Source organism: Papio anubis, chromosome 1, assembly GCF_008728515.1.
Source record: "Papio anubis isolate 15944 chromosome 1, Panubis1.0, whole genome shotgun sequence".
Taxonomy (NCBI): Eukaryota; Metazoa; Chordata; class Mammalia; order Primates; family Cercopithecidae; genus Papio; species Papio anubis.
Genome location: NC_044976.1, coordinates 126,253,789 through 126,276,969, shown reverse-complemented (window position 1 = coordinate 126,276,969; position 23,181 = coordinate 126,253,789). Strand labels below are relative to the sequence as shown.

The 23,181-nt window shown below is 45.0% G+C and overlaps 1 non-coding gene across 1 annotated transcript; it reads right to left on the bottom strand.

The window, feature by feature from the left end:
- Positions 1–14,848: 14,848 nt before the first annotated feature.
- Positions 14,849–14,957, bottom strand: LOC116272032. Its single transcript, XR_004180756.1, has one exon. It is a non-coding gene; the product is annotated as a U6 spliceosomal RNA (small nuclear RNA).
- Positions 14,958–23,181: the final 8,224 nt, after the last annotated feature.

Genomic DNA, 23,181 nt, shown 5'->3' with positions numbered 1-23,181 from the left:
CTATGGGCACCCGCCACCATGCCCAGCTAATTTTTTATGTTTTTAATAGAGAAGGGGTTTTACCATGTTGACCAGGCTGGTCTCCAACTCCCGACCTCAGGTGATCTGCCTGTGTTGGCCTCCCAAAATGCTCCAATTACAGGCGTGAGCCACCACACCCAGCTTTGTCTTCTCATCTGTGACCAAGACTTTGAACAGTGGATAAGGCCTGGTGTTCACTCATGTCTTTGTCTTGTTTTTCTGAGGCAGAGTCTTGCTCAGTTGCCCAGGCTGGAATGAAGTGGTGCAATCACTGCTCACTGAAGCCTCGGCTTCCCCGGCTCATGAGATCCTTTCACCTCAGCCTCACAAGTAGCTGGGACCACAGGTGTGCACCACCATACCTGGCTAATTTTTTGACTATTTTTTGATAGAGATGAGGTTTTGCTATGTTGCCCACGTTGGTCTTGAACTCCTGAGCTCAAGGGATCCTCCCACTTTGGCCTCTCAAAGTGTTGGGATTACAGGCGTGAGCCACCATGCCTGGACCATTCATCTCTTAAAGCTAGAAAAGATATCTCCCATTGTTTTGAGACAGCCTGCTGCCCAGGCTGGAGTGCAGTGGCCCGATATCAGCTGACTGTAGCCTTGACCTCCTGTGCTCAAGTGATGATTACAGCTAAACCTCTTGAGTAGCTTGGGCTACAGGCACATACCACTGTGCACCGCTAATTAAAAAAAATTTTTTGTGTGGAGTTGGGGACTCTCTATGTTGCCCAGGCTAGTCTTGAACTCTTGGGCTCAAGTGATCCTCCCACCTCAACCTCCCAAAGTGCTGGGATTACAGGCATGAGCTACTGTGCCCAGCCTCATTTTTTATCTTAGCCAAGAATGCTGGTTGCTGTCCCCAAACCCAGTATGTATATAAAGGTGGCCTAAATGATGATGCCAATTGCTCGTCAAAGTAAACCATAGATGTAGGGGTAGCAGAGACAATTCTTGCCATCTGGATTCTTCTGTGCTGTGTATAGAGACGCTCCGGTCATGTGACAAGATCATCTGCATGCTGCTGTTTCCATAGAAACCCCAGAGGAACTGGCAGATAAAAGGACTACAATTACAGAGAAAGCTGAAAGACACTTCAGTGGCTTGATTCATTTATTCTACTTCATTTTATGTTTGTGAAAATAGGTGAAAGCTAGAGATATATTTAAAACACACCCTGCTGAGATCATGTTTTGGGTAATGGGTGATTACTTTTTTCTTTCCACATAGACTGTATTAAGATGGGAAGACTCAGAGGGTAGGGGCAGAGGAAGGAAGTCACTGGTTCTTCACATTACAGCACAGACCACAAATTAATTTCATTTATGAGAGGCAGCAACAAAAAGAAATCAATATCCAGTCTAATGGGGAACTGGACTAGAAAATGCAACACTAGATACTGCTGGAATCCTGGCTTCTGCAGACAAAATTCACTGTAAATGCTGCTCTTCTCATAACAAATCAAGTTAGTTTCCTCTCCAGACCCTAGGAAATCCACTTATAACTGCAAAATAGCACCAGATTGGTTATTAGAAAATTGGATTCTGGCCAGGTGTGGTGGCTCATGCCTGTAATCCCAGCACTTTGGGAGGCCAAGATCAGGAGATCAAGACTGTCCTGGCCAACATGGTGAAACCATGTCTCTATTAAAAATATAAAATATAAAAATTAGCTGGGTGTGGTGGTGTGTGCCTGTAGTTCCAGCTACTCAGGAGGCTGAAGCACAAGAATTGCTTGAACCCAGGAGGCAGAGGTTGCAGTGAGCCGAGATCACAGCACTGCACTCCAGCCTAACAACAGAGCGAGACTCCATCTCAAAGAAAAAGAAAAAAAAAAACAAGAAAAAGGCCGGGCGTGGTGGCTCAAGCCTGTGATCCCAGCACTTTGGGAGGCTGAGACAGGCAGATCACGAGGTCAGGAGATCGAGACCATCCTGGCTAACACGGTGAAACCCCATCTCTACTAAAAAATACAAGAAAACTAGCTGGGCCAGGTGGCGGGTGCCTGTAGTCCCAGCTACTTGGGAGGCTGAGGCAGGAGAATGGCATGAATCCAGGAGGCGGAGCTTGCAGTGAGCTGAGATCCGGCCACTGCACTCCAGCCTGGGTGACAGAGCGAGACTCCATCTCAAAAAGAAAAGAAAAGAAAAAAGAAAAAGAAATTGAACTTAATAAGTACTGAGTATTCGACAACTCTATGCTCAGCAAATCCATGGCACTAGGTGAATTCACTAGTCGGTATTATATGGGAACAGATATGGATGGAGCTGGCCAGTGTATGTTACCACAGTATCAGACAGGGACAGGGAGAATCTGGGTTCCAGAGTGCTATCTCAGGTGCATTATCTGAGTAAATGCAAATCTACTAAGCTTTAGTTTCAGTTTTCCTATGCAGAATAAGGACAAGAACACAAGTTTTAAGCCCCAAGAAACCCCATATACACATTAGTAACTCACCAATTTATTCTCATTGGTGCGGGAAATAGCTCTGGGACTCTCAGCTGGAACCTGGTTATCTAGGTGAGCAGCAATACTTTGGCTTGCCTGGGTCCCCATGTATAAAAAACATTCAGGGTCCAACTGTAAGAGAAACCATTTCAATGTTTTGGGGTTATCAACTTAATTTTTTTTTTTTTTTTTTTTTTTTTTTTGAGACCAAGTCTCTCCTGTGTAGCCCAGGCTGGAGTGCAGTGGTGTGATCTTGGCTCACCGCAACCTCTGCCTCCCAGGTTCAAGGGATTCTTCTGCTTCAGTCTCCAGAGTAGCTGGGATTACAAGTGTGCGCCACTGCACCCGGCTAAGTTTTTGTATTTTTAGCAGAGACAGGGTTTCACCATGTTGGCCAGGCTGGTTTTGAACTCCTGACCTCAGGTGATCTGCCCACTTCTGCCTCCCAAAGTGCTAGGATTACAGGCATGAGCCACCATGCCCGGCCGGCGTTATCAAACTTTTTATGCTTGCTATAACACTGAGAAGGTGAGCCATGTCTGCAACAGGGATGTCACTAACATACATTTTCCTTCTATGTAAAAAGGATCCTTGTTATTATTTAGAATTCACTAAGTCCAATTACATTATTCATATTCTGTATCTGTTCCAGTCTGTGTATTGTCTTATCAGGGATCTGTCCCATATGGAAACAAACAATTCCGTCGGGGATTGTTCAGGAGCATATATAACATAGCATTAACAAACCTGAAGCTGGCCGGGTGCGGTGGCTCAAGCCTGTGGTCCCAGCACTTTGGGAGGCCGAGACGGGCGGATCACGAGGTCACAAGATCAAGACCATCCTGGCTAACACGGTGAAACCCCGTCTCTACTAAAAAATACAAAAAACTAGCCGGGCGAGGTGCGGGCGCCTGTAGTCCCAGCTACTCGGGAGGCTGAGGCAGGAGAATGGCGTGGACCCGGGAGGCGGAGCTTGCAGTGAGCTAAGATCCGGCCACTGCACTCCAGCCTGGGTGACAAAGTGAGACTCCATCTCAAAAAACAAACAAACAAACCGAAATCTGAAGCAGGAAAGCGGTTTTTTTTGTTTGTTTTTGTTTTTTGTTTTTTCCTGAGACAGAATCTCACTCTGTTGCCCAGGCTGGAGTGTAGTGGCATGATCTTGGCTTACTGAAACCTCTGTCTCCCGGGTTCAAGCAATTCTCATGCCTCAGCCTCCCGAGTAGCTGGTATTACAGTCACGCATCACCACACCTGACTAATTTTTTATATTTTTAGTAGGGATGGGGTTTCGACATGTTGGCCAGGCTGGTCACAAACTCCTGATGTCAAGTCATCTGCCCACCCTGACCTCCCAAAGTGCTTGAATTACAGGCATAAGCCACCCATGTCTGGCCTTTAATTGGCATCTTTATCTCTAAATCTTTGATGTTTCATCTTTCATAGTCTTTCACCTTCCCAGATAATAGGTTTAACATTCAGCTAATCAAAAAACTTGGGAGCCAGGTGTGGTGGTCCACTCCTGTAGTCTCAACTACTTGGGAGCAAAACTGGAAGGAGTGCTTGAGGCCAGGAGATTGAGATCAGGATGGGCAATGCAGTGAGACCCCATTAAAAAGAGAGAGAGAGAAACAAGGCTTGATGGTTCCAGAATGATGTCAAAATAAGTCTCAAATTCCTTAGCATGACAAGGCCACTGTGATGACTTCAATCCACCTTTCCAGTTTCATTTATAGCCATAGGACCATGCTAAAACATGTCATTTTACTGCTTCAATATTTCTGCTCATTCTACTTCAACTTTCCTCTCTCCCCATTTATTTACTTACTTATTTATTTAATTTTCTTTTTGAGAAAGAGTCTCACTCTGTCACCCAGGCTGGAGTACAGTGGCATGATCTCCACTCACTGCAACCTCCCCCTCCCAGGTTCAACTGATTTTCGTGCCTCAACCTCCAAGTAGCTGGGATTACAGGCACGCACCATCACACCTGGCTAATTTTTGTATTTTTGGTAGAAACAGGGTTTCACCATGTTGACCAGGTTGGTCTCGAACTCTTCGCTTCATGTGATCCACCTGCCTCGGTCTCCCAAAGTACTGAGATTACAGGTGTAAGCCACCGCACCTGGCCCGTTGTCCCCATTTAAATCTTACCCATTCCTCAAGTCTCAACTCAAATGTCACATCCTCAGGGAAAATTTGCCAGACACCTCCAGTCAAAAGTAATTCTCTTTCCTTTCTGCTAATAGCACTCTTTGTATTGCACGGCAATTTTTTTTTTTTTTTGGACGTAGTCTCACTCTGTTGCTCAAGCTGGAGTGCAGAGGCGTGATCTTGGCTCACTGCAAGCTCTGCCTCCCGGGTTCATGCCTTTCTCCCACCTCAGCCTCCCGAGTAGCTAGGACTACAGGCGCCCGCCACCATGTCTGGCTAATTTTTTTGTATTTTTAGTAGAGATGGGGTTTCACCATGTTAGCCAGGATGGTCTCGATCTCCTGACCTTGTGATCCGCCTGCCTCAGCCTCCCAAAGTGCTGGGATTACAGGCGTGAGCCACCGCGCCTGGCCCACATGGCAATTTTATTACACTGCCTTGAGTTGTACTCATGCCTACTATTAACTGAGTATCTATTAGATGTTAGGCAATACAGTATTGTACATGTACTAGTTTTAAACCTAGAAATTCTAGAAGATAGGCAGAATATTATCAGCCCTGTTGATGGGGAAGACAAGGTTCAGGGAAGTGAGTAATTGATTAAGGTCACAGAGTTAGTAGATGGTGAACCAGAATTCACATCCAAGTTTGTCTGACTTTAAAATATCTATTTTTTAGAACTGTATCAAGTTATGTTGTACATGTTTGTCTTCTTGACTACATGCTTGGAAGAGAAGGAATCAGATTTCATTCATTTTCGTATCTCCTTCTCTGAGTACTTAACACAATATAAGTACTTAGTCCTTTGCCTGTGAATAAAGAATCTGCCATTGAAGACATGCAATGAAGGAGTATGTAAAGCAACCACTAAGGAAAGCAGGCCAAGTGCGGTGGCTCACGCCTGTAATCCCAGCACTTTGGCAGATCACTTAAGGTCAGGAGTTTGAGACCAGCTTGGTCTAAATGGTGAAACTATGTCTCTACTAAAAAAACAAAATATTAGCCAGGTGTGGTGGTGCACACCTATAATCCCAGCTACTGGGGAGGCTGAGGCAGGAGAATTGCTTGAACCTGGGAGGGGGAGGTTGCAGTGAGCCAAGATCGTGCCATTGCACTCCAGCCTGGGAGACAGAGCGAGACTCCATCTCAAAAAAAAAAAAAAAAAAAAAATAAAAGAAAGTAAAAAAAGAAAGTAAACTGCTCTATAGGAAACTTAGCGAAGTATACAGAAACCTCTGAACCATCACTTGTAGATTTTAATATAAAGTAAATGTAAACCAGGCACAGTGGCTCACGCCTGTAATCCCACCACTTTGGGAGCCCGAGGCGGGTGGATCACTTGAGGTCAGGAGTTCAAGACCAGCCTGGACAACTTGGGGAAACGCTGTCTCTATTAAAAATACAAAAATTAGCCGGGCATGGTGGCGGGCACCTGTAATCCCAGCTACTCAGGTGGATGAGGCACAAGAATCACTTGAACCTGGGAGACAGAGGTTACAGTGACCCGAGATTATGCTACCGCACTACAGCCTGGGCAACAGAGTGAATCCCTGTCCCCCCCCCCAAAAAAAAAGTAACTGTGAAGCACTAGAGTTACTCCAGCTTTGTCTGAGAATGTATGACTGTAAATTACAGCAGAAGGAGCAATGCTTGGGAAATATCCAAATATCCAAATCGTTCTCTACATTTCTCAGTCTATCTTGCAGAAACGGGAGGGGTCATGTGATTCCTTTGGCTAAAGACCTATGAATGGAAATAACTTGTGTCATTGCGTCCTTTCTAGTCAGAGCCAATTAAGTGTGAGGTATAAATTATCTCTCCCTCCCCATCTTAAAATCTACATGTTGAGATGTATCCCAAGAAGGTAAACTTTTGTCCCTCCATCCAGACTTCAATCTTGCTTGCAAAGCCTTTTTGAAAGATAGGAACAGAAAAACAAAGCAAAACACATGCACACAACACAAACAATACCCTTTGTGTTAGGCCACTGAGAATACAAGGCTTGTTACTTCAGCATTGCAATCTGAATAATATACCCTAGTACTACTTAAATGCTACTCAATTTTATTTTATTTATTTTTATTTTTATTTTTATTTATTTATTTTTTTTGAGACGGAGTCTCGCTCTGTCGCCCAGGCTGGATTGCAGTGGCCCGATCTCGGCTCACTGCAAGCTCCACCTCCCGGGTTCACGCCATTCTCCTGCCTCAGCCTCCGGAGTAGCTGGGACTACAGGCGCCCGCCACCACGCCCGGCTAGTTTTTTGTATCTTTTAGTAGAGACGGGGTTTCATCGTGTTAGCCAGGATGGTCTCGATCGCCTGACCTCGTGATCCGCCCGTCTCGGCCTCCCAAAGTGCTGGGATTACAGGCTTGAGCCACCGCGCCCGGCCTACTCAATTTTATCTACTGGAGAGAAAGCACCATGTCTCTTTGCAAAGCAGAGTGGAAAACAAACTATTCAAGGGCCACAAGGTGGTGCTATTTCTACAGTAATGTGATGACGTTTTAGTTAAACCTTTTTTTTAAATATAGGGTGGGGTCTTGCTATATTGCCCAGGCCAGTCTCAAATTCATGGGCCCACATGATCCTCCTGCCTCAGCCTCCCAAGTAGCTGAAACTACAGGTAATTTTTGAAGCAAATTAAAAGCTAGCAAAATGGAATCTTTTTTTTCTTTGAGACAGAGTTTCGCTCTTGTTGCCCAGGCTAGAGTGCAATGGTGTGACCTTGGCTCACTGCAACCTCTGTCTCCCGGGTTCAAGCGATTCTCCTGCCTCAGCCTCCTGAGGAGCTGGGATTACAGGCATGCGCTACCACACCTGGCTAATTTTGTACTTTTAGTAGTTACGGGGTTTCTCCATGTTGGTCAGGCTGGTCTCGAACTACCGACCTCAGGTGATCTGCCTGCCTCGGCCTCCCAAAGTGCTGGGATTACAGGTGTGAGCCACTGTACCTGGACTACAGCAAAATGGAATCTTTAGTTCTTTAAGTTTTATATATCATTCAAGTAGACTGTTGTTTCCAGAGAAAACAACCATGTGTACAACTGCCTCTGTACAGTTCCAGAATGAACATCCTGCAGTTTTTGAAAGAGCATTTGTGGGCCAATCTAGAAGGTCACTGTGATGGTTAATATTAAGTGTCAACTTGATTGGATTAAAGGCTGTAAAGTATTGTTCCTGCATGTGTCTGTGAGGGTGTTGCCAAAGGAGATTCACATTTGAGTCAGTGGACTGGGAGAGGCAGACCCACCCTCAATGTTTCACCAACTAATCACCTGCCAGGGCAGCTAGAATAAAGCAGGCAGAAGAAGGTGCTGACTTGCTGAGTCTTCCAGCCTTCATCTTTCTCCTGGGCTAGATGCTTCCTGCCCTCGAACACTGGACTCTGAAGTTCTTCAGCTTTTGGACTCTTGGACTTACAACAGTGATTTGCCAGGGGCTCTCAGGCCTTTAGCCACAGACTAAAGGCTGCACTGTCAGCTTCCCTACTTTTGAAGTTTTGGGACTTGGACTGGCTTACTTGCTCCTCAGTTTGCTGATGGCCTACTGTGGGACTTCGCCAGATGGTGTGACTCAACACTCCTTAACAAACTCTCCTTCATATATACTTCTATCCTATTAGTGCTGTCCCTGTAGAGAATCCTGACTAATACAGTCACCCTGAACCAAACTAAAAACAAAAACCCAAAACTTTCTCTCACCACATGCAGCTAATTTTTGTATTTTTAGGAGAGACAGGGTTTCACTATGTTGGCCAGGCTGGTCTCAAACTCCTGACCTCAGGTGATCTGCCTGCCTCGGCCTCCCAAAGTGCTGGGATTACAGGCATGAGCCACCGGGCCCAGCCGATAAAGGAAATTTATTTTAGCCTTGTAATATGATCAGTTGAGTCCAGAATCCATCCCTCTGCTGATCCTTGCTTTCATTTCATTTTATAATAATGGGTTATTTCATGTATTCATATATAGGCCTGAGGGAAGGGGGCACATGCAGGGAGAGCCATACAGGAGGAAGGGCTCCTCTTCTAGGAAATCTAATCTGTAATTAAATAATCAGCTGAAAATGACCAAGTCTTTCTGGTTCAGTCCTGAGCCTTATCAGGATCTCCTACTGACGCGACTAACCCACCTCAGGTGCTCCTCTTTGGTGCTGTCAGAGCACCGCACTGAAATAGTCATTTATTCATGATTCTACTGGACTATAAGCTTCTGGAGAACATGGACCATAAAATGCAATAGAGCACAGTGGTTAGGCCACAGGCTTTGATGTCAAACAGACCTGGCACCTCGTGTGGGCTTTGCAACCTAACAGGCTATTTCCTCAGGTAAGTTACCTAGTCAATCTCATCTTTAGTTTCTACATCTGTGAAACAAGGATATTATCTCATTCATGGGTTGATAATGAAGATTTTAAAAAAAGGACTTAGTGTATTACTTGGTACATAATAATACCCAATAAATAATAACTATTATTAGTGAAATGAGGCATCTTAGAATTCTGAGTACTTGCCATATAGAAGGTACTGAAAAACTATTTGGTAAATAAATGAAAAAATGAAGTAAACCAGCAGAATGTTCTTTTTCATGCACGATTTCGTTTTTTAATCATTTTAGATGCTAAAGTTGTAAATTGGCAACTTTTTTTTTTTTTTTTTTTTTTTTTTTTGAGAGACAACACAGTCTCACTCTGTAGCCAGGCTGGAGTACAGTGGCTCAGTCAGGGCTCACTGCAACCTCGGCCTCCCAGGCTAAAGTGATTCTCCTGCCTCAGCCTCCCGAGTAGCTGAGATTACAGGTGTCTGGCACCATGCCTGGCTAATGTTTACATTTTTTTAGTAGAGATGGGGTTTCTCCATTTTGGCCAGGCTGGTCTCGAACTCCTGACCTCAAGTGATCCACTCACCTTGGCTTCCCAAAGTGCTGGGATTACAGGTGTGAGCCACCGCCCCCAGCTGGCAACTTGTTGTTCTTTTAAATACTTCATTAAAGGAGAATAATCATTAATCTAACTAGAGAAATAAAGTTAATAAAGATTAATTACAGTCAAACTTATATGTTTTATGGAAAAATATTAATTATCCTATCCCATGGTAAATTCTCAAGCACAGTTATTCCTTTTTTTTTTTTTTTGAGACGTAGTCTCACTTTGTTGTCCAGGCTGCAGTGCAGTGTCACGATTTCAGCTCACCGCAACCTCCACCTCCCGGGTTCAAGGGATTCTCCTGCTTCAGCCTCTGGAGTAGCCAGGATTACCAGCATGTGCCACCATGCCTGGCTAATTTTGTATTTTTAGTAAAGACGGGGTTTCTCCATGTTGACTATACTGGTCTCGAATTCCTGACCTTAGGTGATCCTCCCGCCTCACCCTCTCAAAGTGCTGGGATTACAAGCATGAGCCACAGCGCCTGGCCAAGCAGTTATTCTACTGAAACCTGTTACAGACGAAGTTCTCCAGAGCATTTGACTCTAGATACCATAAATCCATCTAAAAACAAGAAATCTACCTAAAGACAGTACTCAAGGCTGGGTATAGTGGCTCATGCCTGTAATCCCAGCACTTTGGGGGACTAAGGCAAGTGGATCACTTGAGGCCAGGAGTTCGAGACCAGCCTGGCCAATATGGCAAAACCCCATCTCTCCTAAAAATATAAAAATTTGACAGGTATGATGGTGTTCATCTGTAATCCCAGCTACTTGGGAGGCTGAGGCATGAGAATTGCTTGAACCTAGAAGGCAGAGGTTGCAGTGAGCTGAGATTGCACCACTGCACTCCAGCCAGGGTGACAAAGCAAGACTGAGTTTTAAAAAAATAAGAATAAAAGGCAGTATGCACCAGGCGCGGTGGCTCACGCCTGTAATCCCAGCACTTTGGGAGGTCAAGGCGGGCGGATCACGAGGTCAGGAGATTGAGACCATCCTGGCAAACACGGTGAAACCCCGTCTGTACTAAAAAAAATACAAAAAATTAGCTGGGCGTGGTGGCAGTCACCTGTAGTCCCAGATACTTGGAAGGCTGAGGCAGGAGAATGGCGTGAACCTGGGAGGCGGAGCTTACAGTGAGCCAAGATCGTGCCACTGCACTCCAGCCTGGGCAACAGAGTGAGACTCCGTCTCAATAAATAAATAAATAAATAAATAAATAAATAAATAGATAAAAGGCAGTATGCACAAAGTGTTCTGGTCAGCCGTCTGTCCAGATTCACTTTATGTATCCTAGAGATAAGCCTTGTTATTCCTTTCAGCATTGTCCTTGTACTCTTAAAAAAAAAAAAAAAAGTGAAAGGTAAAGCATAAATGGGAAAAAAAATTTGCAACCATGGGAAACTGACAACGGATTATTATGGGTTAATAATCTAGAGTAATATCTAGAGTATACGAAGCATGCCTACAGCCTGATAGAGAACAATGAGCAAAAGACACAAACAAGCATTTCACAGAAAAGAAACACAAATGGCTAGCAAACCCACAAAAATATTTTTCAACCTCATTACAAATCAGGGTAATGCTAATTAAAACCGTGAAAATGAGATACCATTCGAAACCACCATATTACAAAAATAAATAAGTCAGGGCCAGTCACAGTGGCTCACGCCTGTTATCCCAGCACTTTGGGAGGCCGAGGCGGGTGGATCACCTGAGGTCACAAGTTCAAGACTAGCCTGACCAACATGGAGAAACCCCATCTCTACTAAAAATACAAAATTAGCCAGGCATGGTGGTGCATGCCTGTAATCCCAGGTACTTGGGAGGCTGAGGCAGGAGAATCGCTTGAACCCGGGAGGCGGAGGTTGCAGTGAACCAAGATCAAGCCATTGCACTCCAGCCTGGGCAACAAGAGTGAAACCCCGTCTTAAAAAATAATAAATAAATAAATAAATAAATAAATAAATAAATCAGACAATAGCAAATGTTAAAGAGGCTGTGGAACATCGGGAACTTTTATAAACTGTCAATGGGAGTATAAATACAAATACCTTGGAAAACGAATTTGGCACTATCGTTACAAAGTTGAAAATGCACAAGCCAGGCTGGGCGCGGTGGCTCACGCCTGTAATCCCAGCACTTTGGGAGGCTGAGGCGGGTGGATCACCTGAGGTCAGGATTTTGAGACCAGCCTGGCGAACATGGCGAAACCCCGTCTCTACCAAAAATAAAAAAATGAGAAAAAGAAAAACACTTCTACATGTACACTGGGAAATATAAATAAGGACGTTCATATTAGTAGAGTATAAATTATAAAAAGACTGTAAAAAAAAAAATGTCCGGCTGGGCGCGGTGGCTCAAGCCTGTAATCCCAGCACTTTGGGAGGCCGAGACGGGCGGATCACGAGGTCAGGAGATCGAGACCATCCTGGCTAACGCGGTGAAACCCTGTCTCTACTAAAAAATACAAAAAACTAGCTGAGGCGGGCGGATCACAAGGTCAGGAGATCGAGACCACAGTGAAACCCCGTCTCTACTAAAAATACAAAAAAAAATTAGCCGGGCTTGGTGGCAGGTGCCTGTAGTCCCAGCTACTCGGGAGGCTGAGGCTGGGAGAATGGCGTGAACCCAAGAGGCAGAGCTTGCAGTGAGTTGAGATCGCGCCACTGCACTCCAGCCTGGGCAACAGAGCCAGACTCCATCTCAAAACAAAAACAAAACACAAAAACTTGCAGGGGCCGAGTTTTCTTTTTTTTTTTTTTTTGAGACAGAGTTTCGCTCTTGTTGCCCAGGCTGGAGTGCAATGGCAGGATCGAGGTTCACTGCAACCTCCGCTCCCGGGTTCAAGCAATTTTTCTGCCTCAGCCTCCCGAGTAGCTGGGATTACAAGCGCCTGCCACCACGCCCAACTAATTTTTTGTCTTTTTACTGGAGACAGGGTTTCACCATGTTGGTCAGGCCGGTCTTGAACTCCTATCTCAGGTGATCCACCCACTTTGGCCTTCCAAAGTGATGGGATTACAGGCGTGCGCCACCATGCTCAGCCTCTAATTTTCTACAGAAGAAAATATAGGAGTAAATCTTCATTATCGTGTGTTAGGCAATGGTTTCTTAGATGTAACATCAAAAGCACAAGCAAAAGAACTAAAAATAGGCTGGGCACAGTGGCTCACACCTGTAATCCCAGCACTTTGGGAGGCTGAGGTGGGCGGATCACAAGGTCAAGATATCCAGACCATCCTGGCCAACATGGTGAAACCCCATCTCCACTAAAAATACAAAAATTAGATGGGCATAGTTATGTGCACCTGTAGTCCCAGCTACTCAGGAGGCTGAGAAAGGAGAATCACTTGAACCCAGGAGGCGGAAGTTGCAGTGAGCCAAGGTCGCGCCACTGCACATGAGCCTGGTGACAGAGCAAGACTCTGCCTCAAAACAAAACAAACAAAAAACTAAAAATAGATAACCTAATTTTATCCAAATCAGACACTTGTACTTCAAAGGATACCATCAAGTAAGTGGAAGACAACCCACAGAATTGGAGAAAATATTTGCAAATCACGTAGAACTTATCTCCATAATATATAAAGAACACCTACAACTTAATAAAAAAGCAACTCAATTTAAAAATGCGGGGCCTGGCGGGTGGCTCACACCTGTAATCCCAGCAGTTTGGGAGGCCGAGGTGGGCGGATCACCTGAGGTGAGGAGTTTGAGACCAGCCTGGCCAACATAGTGAAAACCCTTCTCTACTAAAAATACAAAATTAGCTGGGCATGGTGGTGTATGCCTGTAGTCCCAGCCACTCTGCAGGCTGAGGCAGGAGAATCGCTTGAGCCCAGGAGGTGGAGGTTGCGGTGAGCCGAGATCACGCCATTGCACTCCAGCCTGGCAAAAGAGCGAACTGTCTCAAAAAAAAAAAAAAATAAATAAATAAAATAAAATAAACAATTAAATAAATTAAATAAATAAATAAATAAAATAAAATAAAAAGGGGCAAAAGAGCCAGGTGCAGTGGCTTACACCTGCAATCCCAGCACTTTTTTGAGGCTGAGGCAGAAGGATCGCTTATGCCCAGAGTTTGAGACCAGCCTGGGTAACATAATAAGACCTGCTCTCTACAAAAAATCTAACAAATCAGCCAGGTGTGGTAGTGTGCCACTGTGGACCCAGTTATTTAGGAGGCTGAGGTGGGAGGATCACCTGGGTCTGGGAGGCTGAGGCTGCAGTGAGCCGTGATTGCACCACTGCACTCCAGCCGGGGCAACAGAGTGAGACTCTGCCTCAAATTAAAAAAAAAAAAAAAAGGCAAAAGATTTGAGTAGGCATTTCTCCAAAGTATAAAAGTTATACAAATGGCCAATAAGCACATGAGAAGATGCTCAACAGTATCAGTCATCTAGAAAATGCAAATAAAAACCACAATAAGATACCACTTCACATCCTCTAGGATGGCTAAAATCAAAAGAACTGACAATGTATGTGTTGGACAGGATCTGGAAAAACTGAGATTTTCTCTTTTTTTTGTTTTGTTTTGAGGTTCAAAGAACTCATTTATTTTTACTCATAAAGTACAAGTATTAGCCTGGCATGGTGGCTCACGCCTGTAATCCCAGCACTTTGGGAAGCTGAGGCAAGTAGATCACCCGAGGTCAGGAATTTGAGAGCAGCCTGGTCAACATGGCAAAACCCTGTCTTTACTAAAAATACAAAATTAGCTGGACATGGTGGCACACGCCTGTAATCCCAGCTAGTTGGGAGGCTGAGGCAGGAGAATTGCTTGAATCTGGGAGGCGGAGGTTGCAGTGAGCCAAGATCGCACCACTGCACTCCAGCCCGGGCGACACAGAACTCAGTCTCAAAAAAAGAGAAAGTGCAAGTATTGATGATCTGTGGTTATTTAATTTTAATTTTTAGTTTTGGGGTATGTGTATGATGTGCAGGTTTGTTACACAGGTAAATGTGTGCCATAGTGGTTTGCTGCACCTATCAATCCATCACCTAGGTATTAATCTCAGCATGCAATAGCTATTTTTCCTAATGCTCTCCTTCCCCTGACACCCCCCAATGACAGGCCCCAGTGTGTGTTGTTCCCCTCCCTATGTCCATGTTTTCTCATTGTTCAGCTCCCACTTATAAGTGAGAACATATGGTGTTTGGTTTTCTGTTCCTGTGTTAGTTTGCTGAGGATAATGGCTTCTAGCTTCATGCATGTCACTCCAAAAGACATGATCTCATTCCTTTTTATGGTTGCATAATATTCCATGGTGTATATGTATCACATTTTCTTTATCCAGTAAAAGTATGGGCCACTTCATGAATTTCCACGTCATCCTTGCACAGGGACCATGCTAATCTCCGTATGGTTCCAATTTTAGTATATGTACTGCTGAAGCGAGCAGAAAACTGTTTTTTTTTCTTTTTCTTTTTGAGATGGAATCCCACTCTATCACCCAGGCTGGAGTGCAGTGGTGCGATCTTGGCTCATCACAATCTCTGCCTCCTGGGTTCAAGCCATTCTCTTGCCTCAGCCTCCCGAGTAGCTAGGATTACAGGTGTGTGCCACCATGCCTAGCTAATTTTGTTTTGTTTTGTTTTTTATTTTTGTTTTTGTTTGAGACAGAGTCTTGCTCTTTCGCCCAGGCTGGAGTGCAGTGGTGCGATCTCAGCTCACTATAAGCTCTGCCTCCCGGGTTTACTCCATTCTCCTGCCTCAGCCTCCCGAGTAGCTGGGACTACAGGTGCCGGCCATCACACCTGGCTAGTTTTTTGTATTTTTAGTAGAGACAGGGTTTCATCGTGTTAGCCAGGTTGGTCTCAATCTCCCAATCTCATGATCTGCCTGCCTTAGCCTCCCAAAGTCCCGGGATTACAGGCGTGAGCCACTGCGCCTGGCAATTTTGTATTTTGAGTAGAGAAGAGGTTTCACCATGTTGGCCAGGCTGGTCTTGAACTCCTGACCTCGTGATCCACCTGCCTCGGCCTCCCAAAGTGCTGGGATTACAGGTGTGAGCCACTGCGTCTGGTCCTTTTTTTTTTTTTTTGAGACGGAGTCTCGCTCTGTCACCCGGGCTGGGGCTGGAGTGCAGCGGCACAATCTTGCCTCACTGCAACTTCTGCCTCTCAGGTTCAAGCAATTCTCCTGACTCAGCCTCCCGAGTAGCTGGGATTACAGGTGCACGATGCTACGCCCAGCTAATTTTTTGTACTTTAGTAGAGACGGGGTTTCACTGTGTTGCCTAGGCTGGTCTCGAACTCGTGAGCTCAGGCAATCTGCCCGCCTCGGCCTCCCAAAGTGCTGGGATTACAGGCATGAGCCACAGTGCCTGGCCCCAAACTGGTATTCTTATATGTTGCTGTCGGAATTTTAAAATAGTGAAGCCACTTTGGAGAAGTCCAGCAGTTCCTCAAAAGGTAAAACATGGAGTTACCATATGACCTGCACTTCCACTCTCAAGTATAGAAGAAAAATGAAAACATCTGTATACAAAACTTGTGCACAAATGTACATGGCAGTATTATTCATAATAGCCAAAAAGTGGAAAAAACTCACATGTTCATCAACTGATAAATGAATAAACATAATGTGGTATAGCAATATAATGGAATATTATTTGGCAATAAGAAACAAAGTTCTGATGCATGATATAACGTGAATGAACCCTGATAACAAAGTAAAAGAAGCCAGTTGCAAAGGACCACATATAGTATGATTTCAATTATATGAAATGTCCAGAATTTGCTTATTAATTATATAATTGACTCGTGGTTGCCAGAGGGTAGGTAAGGGAGAAATGGAATGTGACTACTGATAGGATTATTTTAGGGGTTATAAAAATGTTCTAAAATTAGGCTGGGTATGGTGGCTCACACCTGTAATCCCAGCACTTTGGGAGGCTGAGGCAGGCAGACCATGAGGTCAGGGGATCGAGACCATCCTGGCCAACATGGTGAAATCCTGTCTCTACTAAAAATACAAAAATTAGCTAAGCCAGGCGCAGTGGCTCACGCATGTAATCCCAGCACTTTGGGAGGCCGAGGCGCGTGGATCATGAGGTCAGGGGATCGAGACCACCCTGGCTAACATGGTGAAACCCCGTCTCTACTAAAAAAAAAAAAAAATTAGCTGGGACTGGTGGCATGTGCCTGTAATCCCAGCTACTCGGGAGGCTGAGGCAGGATAATCACTTGAACCTGGGAGGTGGAGGTTTCAGTCAGCCGAGATCGCGCCACTGCACCCCCCACCTGGCGACAGAAGGAGACGCCGTCTCAAAAAAACAAAACAAAACAAAACAAAACAAAAAACAAAACAAAAACTTCTAAAATTAGTGGAGCCTGGGCACGGTGGCTCAGGCCTATAATCCCAGCACTTAGGAAGGCCAGTCTGGGCAACACAGGAAGATCTTATCTCTACTAATAATCAAAAAAATTAGCTGAACATGGATGCCTGTGCCTGTAGTTCTAGCTGCTCAGGAGGCTGAGGCAGGAGGATTCCTTGAGTCAAGGAGATCGAGGCTGCAGTGAGCTAGGATTGCACCACTGCACTCCAGCCTGGGCAACAGAGTGAGGTCCTATTTGAAAGCAAGCAAGCCAACAAACAAACAAACAAATGTAAACTTACAGATGAATTGCAAAGGTAGTACAAAGAGCTTTCTTACACTCTTCATTCAGCTTTCCTTAATGTTATATATATACGTGTCTGTGTATATATATATAACTACAGTACAATTATCAATTATCAAAATTAAGAAATTAAAGTTGGAACAATACTATTTACTAAACTATAGATTTTATTCGGATTTCCTCAGTTTTTCTGCTAACGTCTTGTTCTTTTTTTGAGACAAGGTCTTGCTCTGTCACCTAGGCTGCAGTGTGATGACGTGATCTTGGCTCACTGTAACCTCCACCTCAGCCTTTGGTCTTCAGCCTCCCAAGTAGCTTGGACTACAGGCATGGGCCACTACACTTGGCTAATTTTTGTGTTTTTTGTTGAGATGGGGTTTCACCATGTTGTCCAGGCTGGTCTTCAACTCCTGGGCTCAAGCGATATGTCTGCCTCTGCCTCCTAAAGTGTTGGGATTACAGGCGTGAGCCACTGCACGCAGCCTAATGTCTTCTTTTTGTTATAGGATCCAATAGAAGACTCCACATCTGAAGATCTTTTTGTTTTTTAAAATCACCAACATATTACCTACCCTTTAAAATTTTTGCAAAAGGTATACATTTGAAAAAATATATTCATATCAATTTCATTCAAGTCGTAATTGATACAACTATTTAACAGGATAAGATTACCTAGCATAGCCTGGCTACAGTTTGTAATTTTAATTTTAACTTTTTTGTGAGATGGAGTTTTGCTTTTGTAACCCAGGCTGGAGTGCAATGGCGTGATCTCGGCTCACTGTAAGCTCTGTCTCCTGGGTTCAAGCAATTCTCCTGCCTCAGCCTCCCTAGTAGCTGGGATTATAGGCACCTGCCACCAGGCCCAGTTAATTTTTGTATTTTTAGTAGAGACAGGGTTTTACCATGTTGGCCAGGATAGTCTCGCCATTCCAAAGTGCTGGGATTACAGGCGTGAGCCACTGCGTCTGGCCAGTTGGTATTTGTTTTTTTTTGTTTTGTTTTGGTAGGGACAGGGTTTCGCCATGTGGTCCAGGCTAGTTTCAAACTCCTGAGCTCAAGTGATCTGTCTACTTTGGCCTCTCAGGTGCTAGCATTACAGGCGTGTGCCACCATGCCCAGCTAATTCTTGTATCTTTTTTGTAGAGAAAGGATCTCACTATGTTGCTTAGGTTGCTTTCAAACTCTTGGGCTCAAGCGATCCACCTGCCTTGACCTCTCAAAGTGCTGGGATTATAGACGTGAGCCGCTGTGTCTGGCCCACTTGGGTATAGTTTAAAAATTCTGATACCCAGAGTGTGCCTCAGATCAATTAAATCAGCCTCTGATAGTGACCCGGACATCAATATTTTTAAAGCTTCCCAGCTCATTCCAATGTGCAGCCAACAGTGACAACCACTGCCTAGATGTCCATGGTTAGGGGAACTTCAACCCATTTTGCTAACATGTAGCCTTTGGGTATGGTTATTCAACCAATTAAACATTCAGTATACATTTCTCCAAAAAACCACTCTGTGAGATTATCAAATGTCTAACTTTAATGAGGACATACCAATAACGGAATTACTTTGATCTACCATTCTAAGAATTCTTTTTTTTGGCTGGCGCGGTGGCTCACACCTGTCATCTCAGCACTTTGGGAGGCCAGGACGGGCGATCACTTGAGGTCGGGAGTTCGAGACGAGCCTGACCAACATGGAGAAACCCCATCTCTACTAAAAATACAAAATTAGCGAGACGTGGTGAAACATGCCTGCAATCCCAGTTACTCAGGAGGCTGAAGTGGGAGAATTGCTTGAACCAGGGAGGCGGAGGTTGTGGCGAACCACGATCATGCTATTGCACTCCAGTCTGGGCAACAAGAGCAAAACTCCATCTCAAAAAAAAAAAAACAAAAAAAATTATCTGTCTCCTGGGTTCAAGCAATTCTCTGCCTCAGCCTCCCGAGTAGTCTGGGATTACAGGTGCTCGAAACCATGTCCGGTTGTTTTGTATTTTTAGTACAGATGGGGTTTCACCATCTTGGCCAGGCTGGTCTTGAACTCCTGACCTCGTGACCCACCAGCCTCAACCTCCCAAAGTGCTGGGATTACAGGCATGAGCCACCATGCCCAGCCATTTCAGGAATTCTAACAAGGATGTATTAGTCTGCCATGACTTTCTTTTCTACTAAACCCAGACTGATTCCTCATGATCATAATCTTTCTCTAAATTAGTAGTTCTCTACCAGGGGGACTTTTGTCCCCTCCCCTAACATGGGACAATGAATGGTTGGAGGCATTTTGGTTGTCACAACTGAAGGAGGGGGGGGGATGCTACTGGCATCGAGTGAGTAGAGGCCAGGTATGTTGCTAAACAGTCTACAATGCACAGGAGAGTCCCCCACAACAAAGAATGATCCATCCCCAAATGTCAACAATGTTGAGGTTGAGATTGTACTAAATCCCGAGTCCCATAGGAAAAGTTTGGTTCACAAAGATTATTTCTTTTTTGTTTTTTGAGAGAGTCTCACTCTGTCGCCCAGGCTGGAGTGCAGTGGCGTGATCTCGGCTTACTGAACCTCCACCTCCTGGGTTCAAGTGATTCTCCTGCCTCAGCCTCCCAAGAAGTTGGGATTATAGGCGTCTGCCACCATGCCTGGCTAATTTTTGTATTTTTAGTACAGATGAGGTTTCACCATGTTGGCCAGGCTGACCTCCTGACCTCAAGTGATCTGCCCGCCTTGGCCTCCCAAAGTGCTGGGATTACAGGCGTAAGCCACCGTGCCAAGCCAAAAAGAGTAATTTCGTTGTTTTCATAATTTCAGATAGAAAAAGCAGAATTCCTGGCCGGGCGCGGTGGCTCAAGCCTGTAATCCCAGCACTTTGGGAGGCCGAGACGGGCGGATCACGAGGTCAGGAGATCGAGACCATCCTGGCTAACACGGTGAAACCCCGTCTCTACTAAAAAATACAAAAAACTAGCCGGGCGAAGTGGCGGGCGCCTGTGGTCCCAGCTACTCGGGAGGCTGAGGCAGGAGAATGGCGTGAATCCGGGAGGCGGAGCTTGCAGTGAGCTGAGATCCGGCCACCGCACTCCAGCCTGGGCGACAGAGCCAGACTCAGTCTCAAAAAAAAAAAAAAAAAAAAAAGAAAAAGCAGAATTCCTTACATTGTATTTTCTCATCTTAATAATATCTATCTCCCCAGGTTTGGATTCCTATAGCAACATTAGGGCTATAAAAGTAAAGCATTTCTGAAATTTACTGATTATCACAAACTTCAACAGTGCTAACTTCTCCAAGCTCTCAGGTTTTTTTGTTTGGTTTGAGATAGGGTCCCTGCAGTCTCCAAGGCTTGAGTGCAGTGGTATCATCGCTCACTGCAGTCTTGAACTCCTGGGCTCCAGCGATCCTCTGCCTTCAGCCTCCTGAGGAGCTTGGACTACAGCAGGGGTGTCCAGTCTTTTGGCTTTCCTGGGCCACGTCGAAAGAATTGTCTTGAGTCACACATAAAACACACCAACACTAACAACAGCTATGAGCTAAAACAGCAACAACAACGAAATCGCAAAAAAAAAAAAAAAGGGCTTATAATGTTTTAAGAAAGTGTATCAATTTGTGTTGGGCCCTATTCAAAGCAGTCCTGGGTTGTATGAGGCCCATGGGCCACAGGTTCGACAAGCCTGGACTACAGGCATGTACCACCATGAAAGGCTAATTTTTACTTTTTTATAGAGATGGGGTCTATGTTGCCCAGGCTGGTCTTTAGCTCCTGGCCTGAAGCAATTCTCCCACTTCAGCGTCCCATAAAGTGCTGGGATTACACGTGAGCATCGTGTCTGGCCAACCTCAGTCTTGTACCTATAGGTGTTTTTGCTAGAAATATGCATGTAGTTTACGATTCTGATAACAGTGCAAGTGATGACGCAATATATACTTTTTAAAGTTCCCCAGCTTTTAAAGCTGCATTAGCTCTTCTGCAATGGAGAAAGCAAGAAGGAAGGAAATACAGTAGTCCCCCCTTATCCTCGGGAGATCCTACTGCAGGATTCCCAGGGGATGCCTGAAACCATAGAGAGTACTGATCACTAAATAAATAAACACACACACAAACACACACACACAGTTTTCCTATAGGTATATACCTATAATCAAGTTTAATTTATAAATTTGGCACAGTAACAAATGAACAATAACCAATAAGAAGGCCGGGCGCGGTGGCTCAAGCCTGTAATCCCAGCACTTTGGGAGGCCGAGACGGGCGGATCACGAGGTCAGGAGATCGAGACCATCCTGGCTAGCACAGTGAAACCCCGTCTCTACTAAAAAATACAAAAAACTAGCCGGGCGAGGTGGCGGGCGCCTGTAGTCCCAGCTACTCGGGAGGCCGAGACAGGAGAATGGCGTAAACCTGGGAGGCGGAGCTTGCAGTTATGCTGAGATATAGTCTCTCTTGTTCTCAAAATATCTCATTGTACCGTGCTCACCCTTCTTGTCTTGATGTGAGATGACAAAACGCTTACAAGATGAGTACAGTGAATGACTTAGGAATTGTGATGTAGCTACTATCGACCTTCTGACTATGCCTAAGAAGGGGGATCATCTGTTTTGGGTGATCCTGAATCATTGAGTCATGCCGATATCCACAGTTGGATGTCAAAAGCTGATGATGTCAATGACTAACCGATGGGCAGCACACACGGCGTGGTTATGTTCATTCACATCCAGGACAGTGTGGTGCAAAATTTCATCACACTACTCAGAACGGTGAACAATTTAAAACTTAAACTACTATGGAAGGGACTATGATTGCTTGTTAGGATAGCAGATATTCTAGATACTCTTCAGCAAAATGGACTCCAGGCTGTATCTGATAGGTTTCAAAAGACTTCACAAAAGGTATGTTAGTGTACACACACGACTGGGATTAACATTCTAGAATTTTAGGACTCAATGGTACACCACTGAGGTATTGTTATGAATTTAACTGTAAATTTAGATTATGGTTCTGAGGTGGAGACGCATAAAAATGAAAACTTAAAAGAAAACAAATACCAACGCAATTGGGTATTTCTGGGTGCTAATGTTGCAGGTAATTATCTTTCTCGACTTTCATTTCTAACATTAATAGTTAGCAATATCAATAATATTGTTTATGAAAGAAATACTGTCCAAACTTTATTAAGGTGTTCATGTTAACACTTAAGGTTTCAGATTTTCTTTTCTTTCTTTTTTTTTTTGAGACGGAGTCTTGCTCTGTCGCCCAGGCTGGAGTGCAGTGGCCGGATCTCAGCTCACTGCAAGCTCCGCCTCCCGGGTTTATGCCATTCTCCTGCCTCAGCCTCCCGAGTAGCTGGGACTACAGGCGCCCGCCACCTCGCCCGGCTAGTTTTTTGTATTTTTTAGTAGAGACGGGGTTTCACGGGGTTAGCCAGGATGGTCTCGATCTCCTGACCTCGTGATCCGCCCGTCTTGGCCTCCCAAAGTGCTGGGATTACAGGCTTGAGCCACCGCGCCCGGCCAAGGTTTCAGATTTTCAAATTTGAGATGTTCAAACAGCAGGTATAACACAAATATTCCAAAATCCAACAGAATCTCAAATCCAAAAAATTTCTGTTCCCATTTTCGTAAAAAACAAAAAACAAACAACAAAAAACTGGCCAGGTTGGCCGGGCGCGGTGGCTCAAGCCTGTAATCCCAGCACTTTGGGAGGCCTAGGCGGGTGGATCACGAGGTCAGGAGATCGAGACCATCCTGGCTAACATGGTGAAACCCCGTCTCTACTAAAAATACAAAAAACTAGCTGGGCGAGGTGGCGGGCGCCTGTAGTCCCAGCTACTGGGAGGCTGAGGCAGGAGAATGGCGTGAACTTGGGAGGCGGAGCTTGCAGTGAGCCGAGATCGCGCCACTGCACTCCAGCCTGGGTGACACAGCGCGAGACTCCGTCTCAAAAACAAAAAAACTGGCCAGGCGCAGTGGATCACACCTGTAATCCCAGCACTTTGGGAGACCAAGGCGGGTGGATCATAAG